Here is a 16,615-nt window from a genome sequence, read left to right on the forward strand (position 1 = left end):
ATAAAATATTGTTAAAATAATCTCTTTAGTATGTTTGATAACTATGATGATAAAAACTCTCTGCAGTTGTCATATTTCTATTGAAGGAAAACATGAATCTTAAACAGCAGCATTTCACTAAGAACTACCAAACAACATTTTTATTTGCTTTCTTGCTTAATCTTTGTTTGTTTGACTGTTTTATGAATATCCCTGGATGCAGGTTACAAGTATTAGATTGCTTTTTGAAATAAATATTTTATTTTCATTTCCTGTATAAGGCTATTTTATTATATGTTTGCAGTGATCAAAGAGATTTGAAAACAGATTCCAGTCCCATGATCTGCCAGTAAAATGATCGAGAGCTGACATTTGGGTGCTGTGTTGAGATTTCATTATATTTTCTTTAATTATTTTGCAACATGTTTTATGTTTTAGTTCATGGATATCAGTATATATCTTCTAGAAGTTGGTCACCTTCTCAAGGACAAAATCTAGGAGTTGGATCATGAGGATGAAAAATCATCAGCCTAGTGGCAAGGGACTTAATTACTGAATTTTTAAAAGCAACACAAATGTCCTCTAAGAACTTTCATTTCATTACATAAGGTGACAGGAAATGAAGTGAAAAAAACTACCTGTGTGCTATTTGTATTGAGTCAATCCTAAATAAATAATCATGTGACTAATATCATCTGTATGGAAGGTAGTATAATTTGAATAATTTTGGCTAATAACTTTCACTATTACAACTATTCCTGGTACTATTTCATGACTGTATTAACTGGGTGTTATATGTAACAACATTGAATATAAGATTACTCAATATTTCATATCATGTGTCAACAGATTGCTCACACTTGTCCAAATTTTAAAAGAAATCAAACCTTTTAAAAGTGGTTTCTAGAAGATACGATTTATTCCTTTTAGTTTATGACCATTTCATTTAAATGTCCCATTAGATTTTTCTATAATTGCTTACCCTGTATGACTGTAAGATCTATTTGTAACATTTTCTATGTTACAGTTTCTAAATAATTGTTGTATTCTATAGGATACATATATTGAGGCATCATCAGATTCAATTTGTAAATGCATTTGCAAGTAAGCAATTACCTCTAATTAATGTACAATCTCTGAATCATCCTTTTCAGAACTCAAGACAAAAGCCCCCTGAAGTTCTCTATAAGACTGTATGTTATGGTACCCATGTTTTCTTTATAGAAACTCTGCAAAATGGAACACTTAAGCTATGGTAAGCAATTGCTTTAAGGTGACATTAATAAAACCTGTAAATTCTTAAATTTTATTTAATTAATTTATTCATTTAAATCTCAATTGTTTCTCCTCACTTGTATCCTCCCATTTTCCCTCCCTTCCACTTGCACTCTATTCCCCTCCCATAGGTTTGTGACTGAAGGGGACCTCCTCCCACCCCATACAGTCACAGGCCATCAAGTCTCATTTTGGTAGCCTGCTTATCCCTTTTTTGAGTGCCACCAAGGGGAAGTGGTGAAATATGGGGCACCAGTGTGCATGTCAGTGTCAGTCCTCTCTCCTCATACAACTGTGGATGTCTTGTCCATTGGCTAGATCTGAGCAGGGGTTCAATGTTTACTGCATGTATTAGACTTGAGAACATGTATTTTAAATTCATCATATTGACCTTTATCTATTAATTGATTTTGAAAATATAACATATTCTCATTATGATGGTTTATCACTGAAGCCTCTAGTGTCTCAATGGGATAGCATTCTTCAATTTTGTCACAAGGTGGCACTGTAGGCCGTATATTGGATTTCAGTGAAACTCCTCATTTTAATGAGACAGGGTGTCTCTGCTTAATAGCCCAGACTGTCCTAGACTGTCTTTGTACACCAAGCTGGATTTGAACTCAGAACGATCCACCTACTTCTGTTTCCAGAGTGCTGAAATTAAAGGCAGGGGCTGTCAAGCCTGGTTTCCCTAAAGAATTTTAATTGTGGTTTAAGGAGTATTCTAATCTCTGTTTTTACAACCTTCATTTTAACATTTAGTTTTTCAGTCTCCTTTCTCTCTAAGTCTGACTTCTTTTGATTTTCTTTAAAATGATATATAAAATTGAGCTATGATTGAACATGCTTTTTGGTATGGTGACTATAAAAATTATACAGTGTACAATGCCCAATTCTATAACATTTTTCAGTTTTTAATATGTAATATACTTTATCTTTTAATCTCTCTATTTTTCTCACTTAATGGAGATTTGTTTTATTATTTAAATTCTGTGTTCCTTTCTATGACTATCTGGTTTATATTTCCATGTTCAGCTCAGAACTCAACCTGTGGTAGATGCCATACCCTTGGTGTTCCTACACCAAGCCCAGTCCCGGCTAGGTCATTTTTCCTGTTGACACATAAGCCCCACCTCCTAGGCTGTCTTGATTCCTTTGGGTACCCCAGTCTTGGGAAATGACTATGGGTTCATAAGTTAAGGATTTTGAAAATAATGCATGCATATATTATGAAAAATATACTAATAATCAGCCCAATATTTGTCAGTATTTATGAGAACACAGGAAAAAAGAGAACATTTTTAAAAAGCATTCTACAATGCAAATAGAAAGATAAACTCTGTGGACCAAATCTATAGCTCTCCTCCTGAGGAGGGCTCCAGGGACTCTGGTTCATACAGTTTTCTTCCCAAGTCTCTACATGCTTCCCTGAAGAATCCATCTGAGAATTCTATCAGCCATCCTGAGGAGGGCACCTGAGCCACAGGATTATCCAGCCTCTGAAGCATGGCTTTACCTAGGCATGGTTCCCAAGGAAGGCAACCATGCATCCAGGGACACAAAGTTCTACCCGCCAGCCCATGGATCTACCCACCTTACCAAGATAGTGATGCCAGATTCCAAGAGTGCCCAGTCTCTGACTCAGGACTCTAGTCACCTTTCAGTACCCCAGCAAACAGCAGAAACACTCACTGCAAAAGAGGGACAACTACGTGGGTAACAGGGCAGCAAAACAACACAATCAACAATACCTATGACAAAATTGCACCATCAGAACAAAGGAATCTTACTACAAGAAGCCCTGGATATCCTTACACAACAGAAACATAGGAAAATTATCTTAAATCTATCCTTATGAAGATGAAAGAGACCTTTAAAAACGAAAAGAATAAAATCTCTTAAAGAAATATGGGAAAATACAATCATACGGGTGAAAAAAAATGACCCAAATGGCTCAAATCCTGACAATGTAAATAGAAACAAAAAAGAAAACAAAAACTGACAGAATCCAGGAGATGGAAATTTAGGAAAAAGAATCCAAATGAGAAATGTATGCATCATGAACAGAATACAAGAGATGGAGGAGAGATTCTTAAGTTCAAAAGATACAGTTGAAGAAACTGATACATCTGTCAAAGAAAACATTAATTCAAAAAGGCACCTGGCACAAATCATCCAAAAAATTAGGGATGCTATGAAAAGACAAATTTTAAGAATTATAGAAATAAAAGAAAGAGGATATTCCCAGCTGCATGGAAGAGAAAATTGTTTCAACAAAATCATAGAAGAAAATATCCCCAATCTAAAGAAAGAGTAGCTTATAAACATACGAGAAGCCTAAGAAACACCAAATTGATTAGACCAGAAAAGGAAGTCCTACTGCCACATTATAATAAAAATACTAAATGTACAGAACAAAGAAAGAATATTGAAAGCTGCTAAGGAAAAAGACCAAGTAACCTACAGAGGCAGAGTATCAATGGTGATAACAAGATATTCCTTGTCAAAACCAAAGTTAAGCAATATTTGTGCAAACACCTAACCCTAAAAAAGATACTAGAAGAATAACTCCAAGACAAGAAGTTTATTTAACCAAAGAAAACACAGGATACAAATAAGACCACTGCAGCAAAAGCAGAAGGAGGAAGCACAAGCACACACACACACACACACACAAAGAGAGAGAGAGAGAGAGAGAGAGAGAGAGAGAGAGAGAGAGAGAGAGAGAGAGAGAGAGAGAGAAAGAGAGAGAGAAAGTGAACCTCTACCGAAATACAAATAACAGGAACTAACCATCATTAGCCATTCATATCTCTCTACCTCGATAAACACAATTCCCAATAAAACGATATGGGGTGTGCTTTACTTCAGATGAGGGCTCTACTTAAACAGTACCATGTGGAATCCAATGCTAGATGGGGAACATGATCTTCAGGAGACACAGAGGCCAAATGTTAACTTGCCAGCAGGCTCCATAAAAATGGTTGTTTCTAATGGGGCTTAAGGTTCAACTTCCTATATGAATTCACTACACAAATCTGCGTAGAAGAATGGCAATCTGAAACGGAGGTTTCAATAGCTTTTTCTCAAATCAAGTTGATTCTACAGCCACAGACTGTCAATACAGGGAGACCCTGCCCTTTTCAGTGTTTTACATGCCTTATGCCAGACTTGTTTTTTTTTTTAATCACATTTGTTTTTCTTCAGTGTGAGTTTCAAAAGGTTACTTGTTCAAAAGATTCTTCATGTATATGTATGTATTTTGTTGTAAGATGAAACAATTTTAAGAAGAATAAAGGCAAAGGTTGCAGTTCTAGGAGTTAAAGAAATGACACAAGCCAAAAAAAGGTATGCTTAAACAGGATGCTTAATGTAATAAACACACCTCAGCAACAAAGATAGATATTATCTAAGAGTAAAGGGCTGGAAAAAAAGGTATTCCAAGCAAATGTACCCAAGAATCAAGCAGAAGTATCAATTTAATATCTAATAAAATAGAATTTCAACAAAAATAAATTTACAAATGGTATAGGCCACTTCATACTCAAGAACAATAACAACAACAACAACAACAACAAAAAGCCAAAAAGAAGACCACTCATATTATCAAGATCATTGCCATAAATACAAGGACACCAACACTTGTAAAAAAACATTTCTAAAACTTAAATCTTACTTTCTGACTACCCACACATTAATAGTGGGAGACATCAACACCCTATTCTCACCAAAAGACAGGATATTGAGACAGAAACTAAAGAGAAATAATAAAAAAAACAGATATCATGAGTCAAATGAATGCAACAGATATCTACAGAGCTTTTCTTCAAAATAAAAAAGAATGTATCTTCTTCTCAGCACCTCACAGAAGCTTCTCCAGAATTGAAAATTTAGTCAACCACAAAGATAGCCTCATGTGAATTGACAAGATACCTTGTATTTTATCAGATCACCATACATTAAAGTTGGATTCAAACAACAGAAATTCTACAACTTCATGAAAACAGAAGAAATCCCTTGCTGCTCCTGCAGACTAGCTCTGGGAAAGGCAAATAGAGAAGAGATGTGGATCTCTGGTAGGGAGAATTGAGGAGGCAGTGAATGGTGGATAATGGAAACTAATCATGAATTGAATAACTGCCTAGACAAAACAGTTGTTGAGAGGTTGAGGAACAGAGAAAAAAGAAATAATCAGAGACTCAAGCATATTTTCTTGGCCTAATATTGGAGTCAGGTATGAGTTTCATCTTGTTGAATAAGATGTAAATCTAATCACCTAGAAGTTATTTACTCCCATAAAATTTGTCTTTGTTTCCTTTTTTTCAACTGAGAAAAATGCAACTCTGTGGGGAAAATGTTTATTTGCACTCCATGTTACAGTCCATTATCAAACCAAAAAGAAACAAACAATACAAGAAAAGGACCCATGGCAGGAACCTGGAGAGAGGAACAGAAGCAGAGAACATGGCAGTAAATTGTGTATTTCCTAGCTCCTCAGTGCTTTTTCTGTTTGAGATATTATACGACCTAGGACAAAGCAGCTGTGTGTGAAGCAATAGCCACATGATCACCCGCATTGATCTGTCTTCAAAAGAATTTTCCATAGACTGGTCTATAGGTCAATATGATGGAAGAAATTTCTCAATCCATGTCTTCTCTTCTCAAATATGTCTAGTTTTGTGTCCATTTGGTAAAAACACAGCTAGCACAATTTTACTTTTATCTTTCGAGTTGACACAAACTATACCACTATTAAACAATATCATTTTCTTTCTTGTATGCTACTAAAATTTCATGTCGATATTAATAACATGTAATTCGACAATTAACTAAAGTAAATCACACTCTTTAAAATTTAAAACAACCAAAAAGTTCAGTCTTTTAAAAATATCTGAAGAATTTCTAACAATCCAGAATCTTGAAACTTTAGAGTCTGTAACATTGCAGGATATTAGATATCAATATGATCCATGAGATTTTGAACTGTAAAAATCTGCCATTGTGATCTCTGAGATTGAACTATAAATTCCTGTTCCTTGTTGAGCCCTAACACACCCTTAATCAAAGAACTTTCTGTTTTATTGCAAAGAGGTGATTAAGGTATGATTCAGCCAGCCTTATACACACCTTTAATCCAAGAGCTATCTGTGCACAGGATTTAATAAAGTAAACCCTAGGTCAAGAGTCAGAGCAAGAAATGATCTGACAGGGATTAAAGAGTAGGAGGAACTTTGAGTTGAAGGATATTTAAGACAGCATGCAGAAGTAGAAGGGGGTCTTTGATGCTCTTGGCTCTTGGGCTTTACTCTTGGGATTTTAGCTTTAGCTCCTTAGCTCTTTGTCTCTTAGCTCTCTAGCTCTTGAGCTCCTCACCTCCTTGGCTTTTAGGGTTTTGGGCATTGATCTAACAAGCCTTTGGCCTGGGGAGTTTTGGCTTTTTCTCTTGGGCTGTCAGTTGAGCTAGTGAGCCTCTGGGCCATTCCCAACATGACATGAGCTCAGTAGGAAATTCAGCTAGGTATGTTCTCTGCCTCTCTGAGCTGGCATGTTTTTCCCATCTGGCTCCTCAGTCTTTATTGGTAAAATAGAATGATCTGGGATTTTAAATATGTAAAATATAACATGAGTAACATACTTCTTGTTGCAAGAATGAAAAACCAGGAAGTAGCCAAAATCTAAACAAAGTACAGCAGTGCTCCCAACAGTATGTGACCCAGCAGCTCAGTGTTCTTCATCTGAGATTTACTCACAATCTCCTATGCTACAGTTACCTTGATCAGCTGCATCTCTTTGGCTTTGCATCATGCAGCCCACACAACTTGTCTTCTATGCTAAGCCTTCCTAAAAGAAATTTGGAAGTATTTTTTTACTTTCTATTTTTCTTGAATAGTTTGAGGAGATTCAGTGATAGTTGTATTTGAACATGTTGTAGATTCATGTACTTTAAGCACCTGGTCCAAGGGTATTTGTAGCTTTCACATGTAGAGAAAGCAGAAGATGTAACTTAGGACTCCTTTGATTTCTATACAGTATGCTCATAGCAATGCAAAACAACTTCAGGCAGTGGTTCTCAGCTTCACTTGAAATAGCATACAGGCTTAGAGTCTGCATTTCCTCCAAGAACCAGGAAATAACATACCATGGGTAAGTTAAAATAAAGTTTGACTAAACTCCTCAAATAATATTTCATATGAGTTTTGACACAGCCAAGTTTCAGCAAAGACACAGTAAATGCCACTTTGGCAATATTCAATCCTCACCTCTATATTTTTTGTCACCTCTATATTTATTTTATACATTTACATTATACATCTGTATGTAGTTCCCCTTTCTTTATTTCTATTCATAGTTGTGAGCAATCAACATTTGTTTGTTTCAAGGCCCCAAATATGTGAGTAACTACAGATATAGGAATTCCTTTTTTTAAAAATATTTTGTTAATTTATTCATATTACACCTCAGTTGTTAACCCATCCTTTGTATCCTCCCATTCCTCCCTCCCTCCCACTTTTCCCCTATTCCCCTCCTCTTTGTCTGTTTTATTTGTTTTATTTGTTATTAATTTATTCTTGTTACAACTCAATGGTTATCCTAGTCTTTGTATCCTCCCATTCTTCCCTTCATCCAATTTTCCCCTTACTCACCTCCCCTATGACTGTGCATGAGGGGGATTTCCTCCCCTGAATTCCTTCCTGCCAGTGGCTACACCAGACTGTTATACATATGAGATATATTTACTTAGCTAGATGAAAGAAACTCAAGTTGATTTGCTCAATATTGTGTAGTTGTGCACAGAGGTAAGAGTACCCAGAACTACCCCATAAAAACCACCATCAGCAATTAGTGTGCAAATAAGAACACATTCATATTAAACAGCAAATACGTATTGTAAACATTTAGAATCTAAATATGATAAACTGTTTGAAATAAAAATTTCGTTCAAAAAACACATTTAAAAGGTCTGAGAGAGAAGAAGACATTTTAAAAATAATCTGATACAATTCTGACATTCCTGACCCCAAATCTTGAAAGACAAACACAGAAAACACTTGTCCTAAAGCCTCACACAAGGAAATAATTTTCAATAGCATCATTTCTTTCTACAGGAGTTCAATCAGTCTTCTATATTTTCCCCAATCACTATGCCACCATTATGCTATTTAATATTTGTTCAGAAGAGCTAACACTGAAAATATTCAAATTCTGAGGAGTCACAGACTTGACAGAGAAGATGGGGAAATTTCAACTGTCTAATGTGGAAAGTAAAATGAATAAAACCCATGTGGATGCTTTCTCTTTGACAGACAAAATAAGTAGATAAGAATACAAAATCCCAGAGGGTCCTAGAAACCTACAAGAACATTATGATGGGTGGATTGGGGTCCAGAGAATCTGCTCAAACCATTGCACTAAGCTAAGACAATACAATAGTAAAAATCGAACCCCTACTATGATCTACCCAATGGAGAGGACATTCTCCAGAGTTGTGTGGAGAGCAGGGACTGATTTTGATGTGAACTCTGGTGTTCCATATTTGACCACCTCCCTTAGGTGGGGAATCCTGGTAGCACTCAAAGAAAGAATAAGCAGTCTACCAAGATGAAACTTGATAGCCTATGACTATATAGTGGGCAAGGAGGTCCCCCTTGGTCATAGACCTAGGGGAGGGGAATAGGGTGAAAGCAGGAGGGAGGGAGGAATGAGAGGATACAAGTGCTGGGATAACAATTGAGTTGTTATCAGAGATCAATTTGCAAAACTTGAAATTCTCTTAGTAGATTTTTACCACAAGTGTGAACCAGGAAACAATTCATGAGAAAGCCACTTAGGTTGATGTATCATTATCCACCACAGGATTCCATGGAAGATGAAAAGGAAAAGGCCTATGCTTAGCAAGGAAAGTAAGAGCAGCAGGATACCATGGTACCACCAGTGATTACGGATGTTAGCTTTACTTGTTCGAGCTTACAGTAATCACAGAATAGTTCTTCTTCTATATGTGCATGTCAATAAAACCAATATTGTTTCTGTTCCATACTCTGTACAGATTGCGATTATTTTCTAATGAAAGTCCTGGTCCTGATAAATTCGTTAATTGCAAATGAACTTCATTTCAATGCAGAAATTAAGCTCTTGATATTGTCCTAAAGTTTTACCTTCTATAGTATTCCAACATGGTTTATCTAAACTGAGAATTGGTTTCATTATTATTTATGCCTTTCTATGAATGATGTATTACCAAGAAAAATACTAGTTAAGATGCGTATTTTTGTTTCTATCCCCTAAAACACCAAAAAAAAAGCATCAGAAAGGCTGTTTTCAACATCACAGGAATGAGTTGTGTTAATGCCTCTAGTGCACGTGACTCTACTGTAGCCATGAGGTATGGTAGTAAAAATGTGACCACAATAAAATCTATGTACAACAGACAATGTTAATCACTGTGTAAATCATAGTAATCATTTAATGGTGATGAAGAAGCATTGATTCATCAATTGTGCTTTCTGCTCTGATAATGTAACATGTTAATACAAAGGTAATTTAAAGGGGATGTTGATGTGAAGCACATGATAACTATTGGTTGCTTCTCTATAAATATTTTGTAATCATGGTAGTTCCCTGAATGTAAAACGTACTTTAAAAGAAAACCATTCAGTATCACCAAGTATCCACTAATGTGTACTTGAAATGTACACAATCTATAGACAAAATGGGATTCAAGCAGATAGCACAAAAGGTTTTTCAGGTATTTCATCTGAAAATTAATGTATGTATGCCATTATAAGTTTATAATTTTTCATAGTGTAATACATAATGTTTATATCTCTTTTATTAAGTAACTAATAAAACAAAATGAGGATATTGTACTACTCCCAGTGAGCACAATAACATGCAGCAATATAGATCATCTGGCACAAATGATCAGAGGGTTTTCTCTTCTGAAAATTACTCAGGTGTTAACAGTCATGATGCTGCAGCTGTATTTTGAAGGTTATTGTATCCTTTGAAGCGTGCTTTCTTACAAATTTTTATTAACAATCTATGCCTCAACACCTGCTAATTCCTATTTGGAAATTCATTGCTTTTAGAAGCATTAATGTTAGAATATTTTCATTGTGATTGGGCGCTGTATTATTCTGACTCTTTATTATATAGTACAGCCCACACCATGACTGAGATGAAGAGTAAGCTACACTGCACAGAGCTTTCAAACATTGTGCACAGTACATTCCAAGAGACAAGCCATTCTCCATCTATTTGCGTGTTTAGTAGATGCAATGAAACCTTGACTTTTTATATGTAAATCTTCTAGAATTGTGAGGACTGTTTGTTGTATGTAAGAAAAATTGAGTTTTAATATTTTTGTTACAGTTATACTGGAACAATTGTCTAAGAATATAAATAAGTGTGTTTATGTAATATGCATTTTGAGAATGATATGCCCTTGCATGGTTTACAATGAGCCATTCAATATTTTTCTTTTTGTTCTGCCAACCTTGTTTGGAGCATGGATTTTTTTGCATCATATTATATTTCAAACCTTCATAATGAGTTCTTATGTTTTGAAGTTTTTTATTCTAAAATTTTTTCAGAGTATTTAAGCTTATGTAACAGCAAATGAAAGGTGAGAGTTAGCAAAATCAACATAAAAGTGAAACTTAATGGCTTAATTTTGGTAACAGTTCTCAAGCAAGATATGCCTGAGAGTAGAGTAGTGGTACAAATGTCCTGTTGCTAAGCATTCACTTTCTGATTGGATTTATATCTTTCTCCACAGGCATTGCTATGATATTTTTATTTTAACTATATAATTAATTAATTATATTTTATTTTATATGGTTCCCATTTCTGGTAATTTTATTTGAACATTGGTCATATGTGGGAATCTTCTATTTTAATCAGGTAAGCCAAATAATCCTCTAAGTTCATATCTCTGTATCTCTAGATAAGTGAAGGTCTGAGATATCATAAGGAAATTTTATTTGTACCGTGAGCATTAGTTCATACAGAAACTCAATACTCATCAAGTGTGGAGGTAAAATGTCAGCAGAATGTGCTTCCAACAATGAGAGATCCATCTACCCCATTGGAAAGATTCAGAGACCAGCAGGAAGTAAAAGGTTGTAAGTGTTAGAAGAAAGGGGCCTGATCAAAACAGTGTCTTCTGGACATAACTGGGTGTTGTATTCATAAACCCATACAAGCCTTGTTTTCTAACAAAAACCTGCACAAGTTTAAACCAATCAACATTCTAGAATGGGGGCATCCACCCATAAATGAAAAGCTGCTTAGTGAGTGTTGACAGCCTAGAAAAGGAAGAATCACATTTCTTTAGTGGTGTGGTCCTGGTAGACAACTGTGATGCAGTGGATGACCCTGTGTCCACAGGTGTATTTATAGTTCAAACTGGCCTCAGTAAATTATTAAAAACTCAGGATAAAACATTGTGGGTCTATGAAGATCATATATATATATATATATATATATATATATATATATTTTCATTTTTGTATTTCTGTTTTTTATCTCACAGAAACCCATTCTTTTCTAATAAGAGAAGAAAAAGGAGCTGTCCAGAGAGGCAGGGAAGTGGTGAGGAACCAGGAGAAATAGAGGGAGAGGGAAACTAATCAAGATTGATTGTATGAGAAAAGACTCTGTTTTTGATAAATGAAAAAATAAAATGTTAAGAAAACAACAAACCCAGGTTTATTAAAGCATGACAGCAACACTGAAGTGCTAGTATCTCTATCTCCAGAGAACACAAAAGAGAAAAACACACTTGTCCAGGGGGAAAACCAGGAGCAGCTGTGGCTGTTGCTGCTAAAAGATGCTTCAAAGTGTTAGTGCAATGAAATGCCTGCTCTAATTACACATCCATCCAGCAGCATGCTCACAATATTAGGAAATAAATTTTCTATCTTGTCCTTTATATTAAAAATGATGAAATTTCTCATTTATAGTCCCAGATTTTTCTATTATTATTATTATTATTATTATTATTATTATTATTATTATTATTATTATTATCATTATTACTAATAATAAAATCTCAATTTTCTATATAAATTGTGTTTTTGTACAATATAGCAAAAAGTTAAATATAACAGTATAAACATGCTTTGGATGGACTTAAAAATAAATTAAAAATAAAAAATTTAAAAAGCCATGCATGGTGGCACATGCCTTTATTCACAGCACTTGGGGGGCAGAGGCAGGTGGATTGTTGTATGTTAGAGGCCCACTAGTCTACAAAGAGAGTTGAGGAAAGCCAAGGCTGCACAGAGAAAGCCTGTCAAGAAAAAAAAAACTATTTACAAATATTTCTTCTGTGTAATGCAGTGCAATCATAAATTGAATGTTTCTCACATTTCCTTGAGAGACAGGAGTGGTTAATCTAGAAATGCAATAAATAAAAATGAATTTATTTGAAATTTTTACCTATTACTTTTGGTTTGCCTTAAAATCCGCTATATCAGACTGTCTACAAAACATCGTAAAAACTAGAGCTTTCCAACAGGTTCTTCCTCAATGATAATATTATGCTTTGATAGTGTCCAATTTTGTTTCCATTACAGTACCTGCTGAATCTACACCTTTATGGGAAAACTCAATTATTTTCTCCTTAAGAATTGTTTGTAATTATTTCTCAGCTGCTTCTGAATATCCTGTTGCCTAATAGAAACATCTTTTTAAGCTCAAAAATAAATCTGTTAAAATTTAAAGATGCCCAGTCTTCAGCTAATAAAGACTTAGATTTAAATGTTTAAAGTTGATGACTACTTTTTATTTAATAGGTTGTGTTTTTTGATTGTTTGTTTGTTTGTTGATTTCTTATGGTTGTCGTTAGTGTGATATATGATCATACTCTGGCAAAAGGGATAGTCAAGGTTCATGAAAGCCTATCTTGTATTATTGTACACAGTACAAGAATATTATTTTATACAATACTTGAAGCTTCTAATAATGGATGGACTTGACATCTGAAACTACAGCAGTTTGTGTTGGGACTTTCTTTGCTGTCATGTATATGGTGATCTGTACTCAGGGTGCATAATGCCTTTTCCTAAGTAGTCAGCTATAGAACATAGTCCCAGGCCTAGGATGGGGCCCTGGTGACTCCAGAAAAATGTCATTGTGTCACATCTGGAAACTGTCTTTTTTTAAATAGCTCTTATAAACTGTATTTCTAGGACTCTCATTACAATTTATTACTAACAATACTTATTCTACCAAATTATTTGAGAAAATTTAATATTAACCACATTACTAACTCATCTACTACCTACTGGGCCAAGATATTGTGGAATAACATCAAATATTTAATTGATAAAATTTAAAAATGAAAGTGTGTATTGGTTATAATTATCTAAATTCTTACTTACTATTTAGCAATGCTAACTTTAAATAAAAAATTAGCTTAAAGGATAATGATTTTTTTCTAGCCCCAAAACATTTTGCCTTAAAGGAGACACATCCTCATGTTTATGTGGTTGTTTGAATAAAAATGGCTTTCATACACTCATAGGGTGTGGAATATTTGAAAGGAATACTACATATAGCTTTGTTGGAGTAAAGGTGGCCTTGTTGGAGGAAGTGTGCCACTGGGGGATGAGATTTGAGGTTTAAAAAGCTTGAGCCAGGCCCAGTGTTACTCTCTCTTTCTGCTGCCTTCAGGTACAGATATAGAACTACTGGCGTCTTTTCTTGCATCATGTCTACCTGCACACCACCATGATTTCTGCTGTGATGATAAAGGACCTTAACCGAGACTCTTAGCAGTGCTAGATATGGAGCCTAAAGTACCACCCTGCAGGTCATCTAGCACTTCTAGTGGAGGTATTGAGACACCAACACCCCAATAAAAGCTTGTATTTCCCTACGAGATGTGTAGGGATAAAGATGGAACAGAGATTGAGGGAATGGCCAACTAATGATTGTGCCAAATTTGGTCCACCCCATGGAAGAAAGACAATTCCTGACACTATTAATGATATTCTACTATGCTTCCAGATAGGAGGTTAACACGAATGTCTATTTGTTATTATGAATACAGTGCTCTGCACCTTCAGACTGGAAAAGTGTATCAGATCACATGAGAGATGGTTGTGAGCTACAATATGGTTGATAGGCATTGAACTCAGGACTTGTGGAAGAACAGTCAGTGCTCTTAACCTCTGAGCCATCTCTCAGCTCTCTCTCCAATTTCTTCATGAAGGTACCTAGTGCTGTGAACTTTCCCTGTAGCATTGCTTTCATGATGTCTTATAAATTTGTGTATGTTCTTCCTTTATTTTAATATAATTTTATAAGTCTTTAACTTCTTTATTTCTTCCCTGACTCAGTGGCCATTGAGCCAGGTGTTGTTTAGTTTCCACGAGTGTGTAGTCTTTTCATTATTTCTGCTGTTGTTGAGGCCTACCACTAATCCATGGTGATCTGATAAAGAAGAATGGGTTAATTCAATTTTCTTGTATTAGTTATAGTTTGTATTGTGACTGACTATATGGTTGATTTTGGAGAAGATTTTGTGTGATGCTGAGAACAACGTATTCTCTTTTGTGTTTGGGTGAAACATTCCATAGACATTTACTAGGCCCATATGATTCACGACCTCTGTTAGTTTTATTATTTCTCTATTTAGATTCTGTTGAGAAGTCAGGTTTGAGTCTGTTAGGTCTGCCTTTATATGTTACTTGGTCGTTTTCCTTTGATACTAGAATATTTTCTCTTTGTTCTCTAGATTTAATATTCTGATTATTATGTGGCAATTGGAATTTTTTTTCTTGTCTAGTATATTTTGTATTTGGTATACTTCTCTTTTTTAAATTTTATTTTAATAATTTATTCTTAAATACATCTCAATGGTTAGCCCATCCCTTGTATCCTCCCATTCCTCCCCCCCCATTTCCCATTATTCCCCACCCCTATGACTGTTTCTGAGGGGCAGTACCTCCCCTGTATATTCTCATAGGGTATCAAGTCTCGTCTTGGCTACCTGCTGTCCTTCCTCTGAGTGCCACCAGGTTTCCCCCTCCAGGGGACATGGTCAAATGTGAGGCACCATAGTATGTGAGAAAGTCATATCACCAACTCTCCACTCAACTGTGGAGAATATTCTGATCATTGGCTAGATCTGGGAAGGGGGTTTAAAAGTTTACCTCCTGTATTGTCCTTGGCTGGTACCTTAGTTTGAGCGGGACCCCTGGGCCCAAATCTGCCTATCATAATGTTCTCCTTGTAGGCTTCTAGGACCCTCTGGATCTTTCTACTTTGCTATTCTCCCATGCTTCTCTCATCTAAAGTCTCAATAGGATGTCCTCCCCTCTGTTCCAGTTTCCTGGTAAGTGGAGAATTTCATAAAACATGCCCCTTAGGCTAGTATGCAGATATAAGTGAGTATATACCATTTTAGTCTTTCTGCTTCTGGGTTAACTCACTCATTATGATCATTTCTAGCTCATCCCATTGTCCACAAATTTTGGAAATTCCTTGTTTTTAATAGCTGAATAGTATTCCATGGCTGTGTTCCCAGAACCTGCTGTGTTTCTCAGGTGTATGTGCTTCACTGGTGTTCAGATTGTCTCAAAATAGGTAGTAGAATCATCATATGTGTGTTAGGATTCAAATTCTACTATTGTTGAATATCAGCCAGTGCGCTTTACTACAAAGTCATCTCAGTAGCTCCTCTAGAAGATCTTTGAAAAGAGTAAGCACCAGTTATTCTCAAGTTATTCTATAATTAGAGAACTTTCTTTCCAAAGCTAACATTCCACTAATAACAAAGCAAGAAAGATATACAATAAAGAAGATAATTATACATTTGATTTTCAAATGGACATAGGCAAATAATTAAATAAAACACATTTAATGTATTTTAGAAATACATCAATATATATCCGTTTTAAAAAGATGACAGACTGTAAAGGAGTGGAAGCATAAAGGTTGCCTAGATGTTTAGAATGAAACAGAGAAATGAGCACAGAGTCACTAGAATTAGCTATATCTGCACATTTGATATCACCATAATTCTAAGATTGGTTTTATATATTTATAGAAAGTTGTTTTTTCTGGATAATATTTGGCATTGTTATAAACTGAGGTCCTATGTTCTTAATAACTTAGTAGGTAGCTCATTATGCCTTGACCAGGTACAGTATAATCTTCATGAAAAGTTATATTAAATGCAAAGAAATAAAATTTCTTGGGAATAAAAACAAATACCAAAAGAAAGCATGACACTATTATGTAATTCCTTTAGGGACTCCAGAAAAGAGTATATATTAACACAAATTTGCTGTATTAAATATCAAATCTTAGTCAGGCATGGTGGCGCATGCCTGTATTCCCAGCAGTTGGG

The sequence above is a fragment of the Acomys russatus genome, unplaced genomic scaffold (assembly GCF_903995435.1).
Source record: "Acomys russatus unplaced genomic scaffold, mAcoRus1.1, whole genome shotgun sequence".
Taxonomy (NCBI): Eukaryota; Metazoa; Chordata; class Mammalia; order Rodentia; family Muridae; genus Acomys; species Acomys russatus.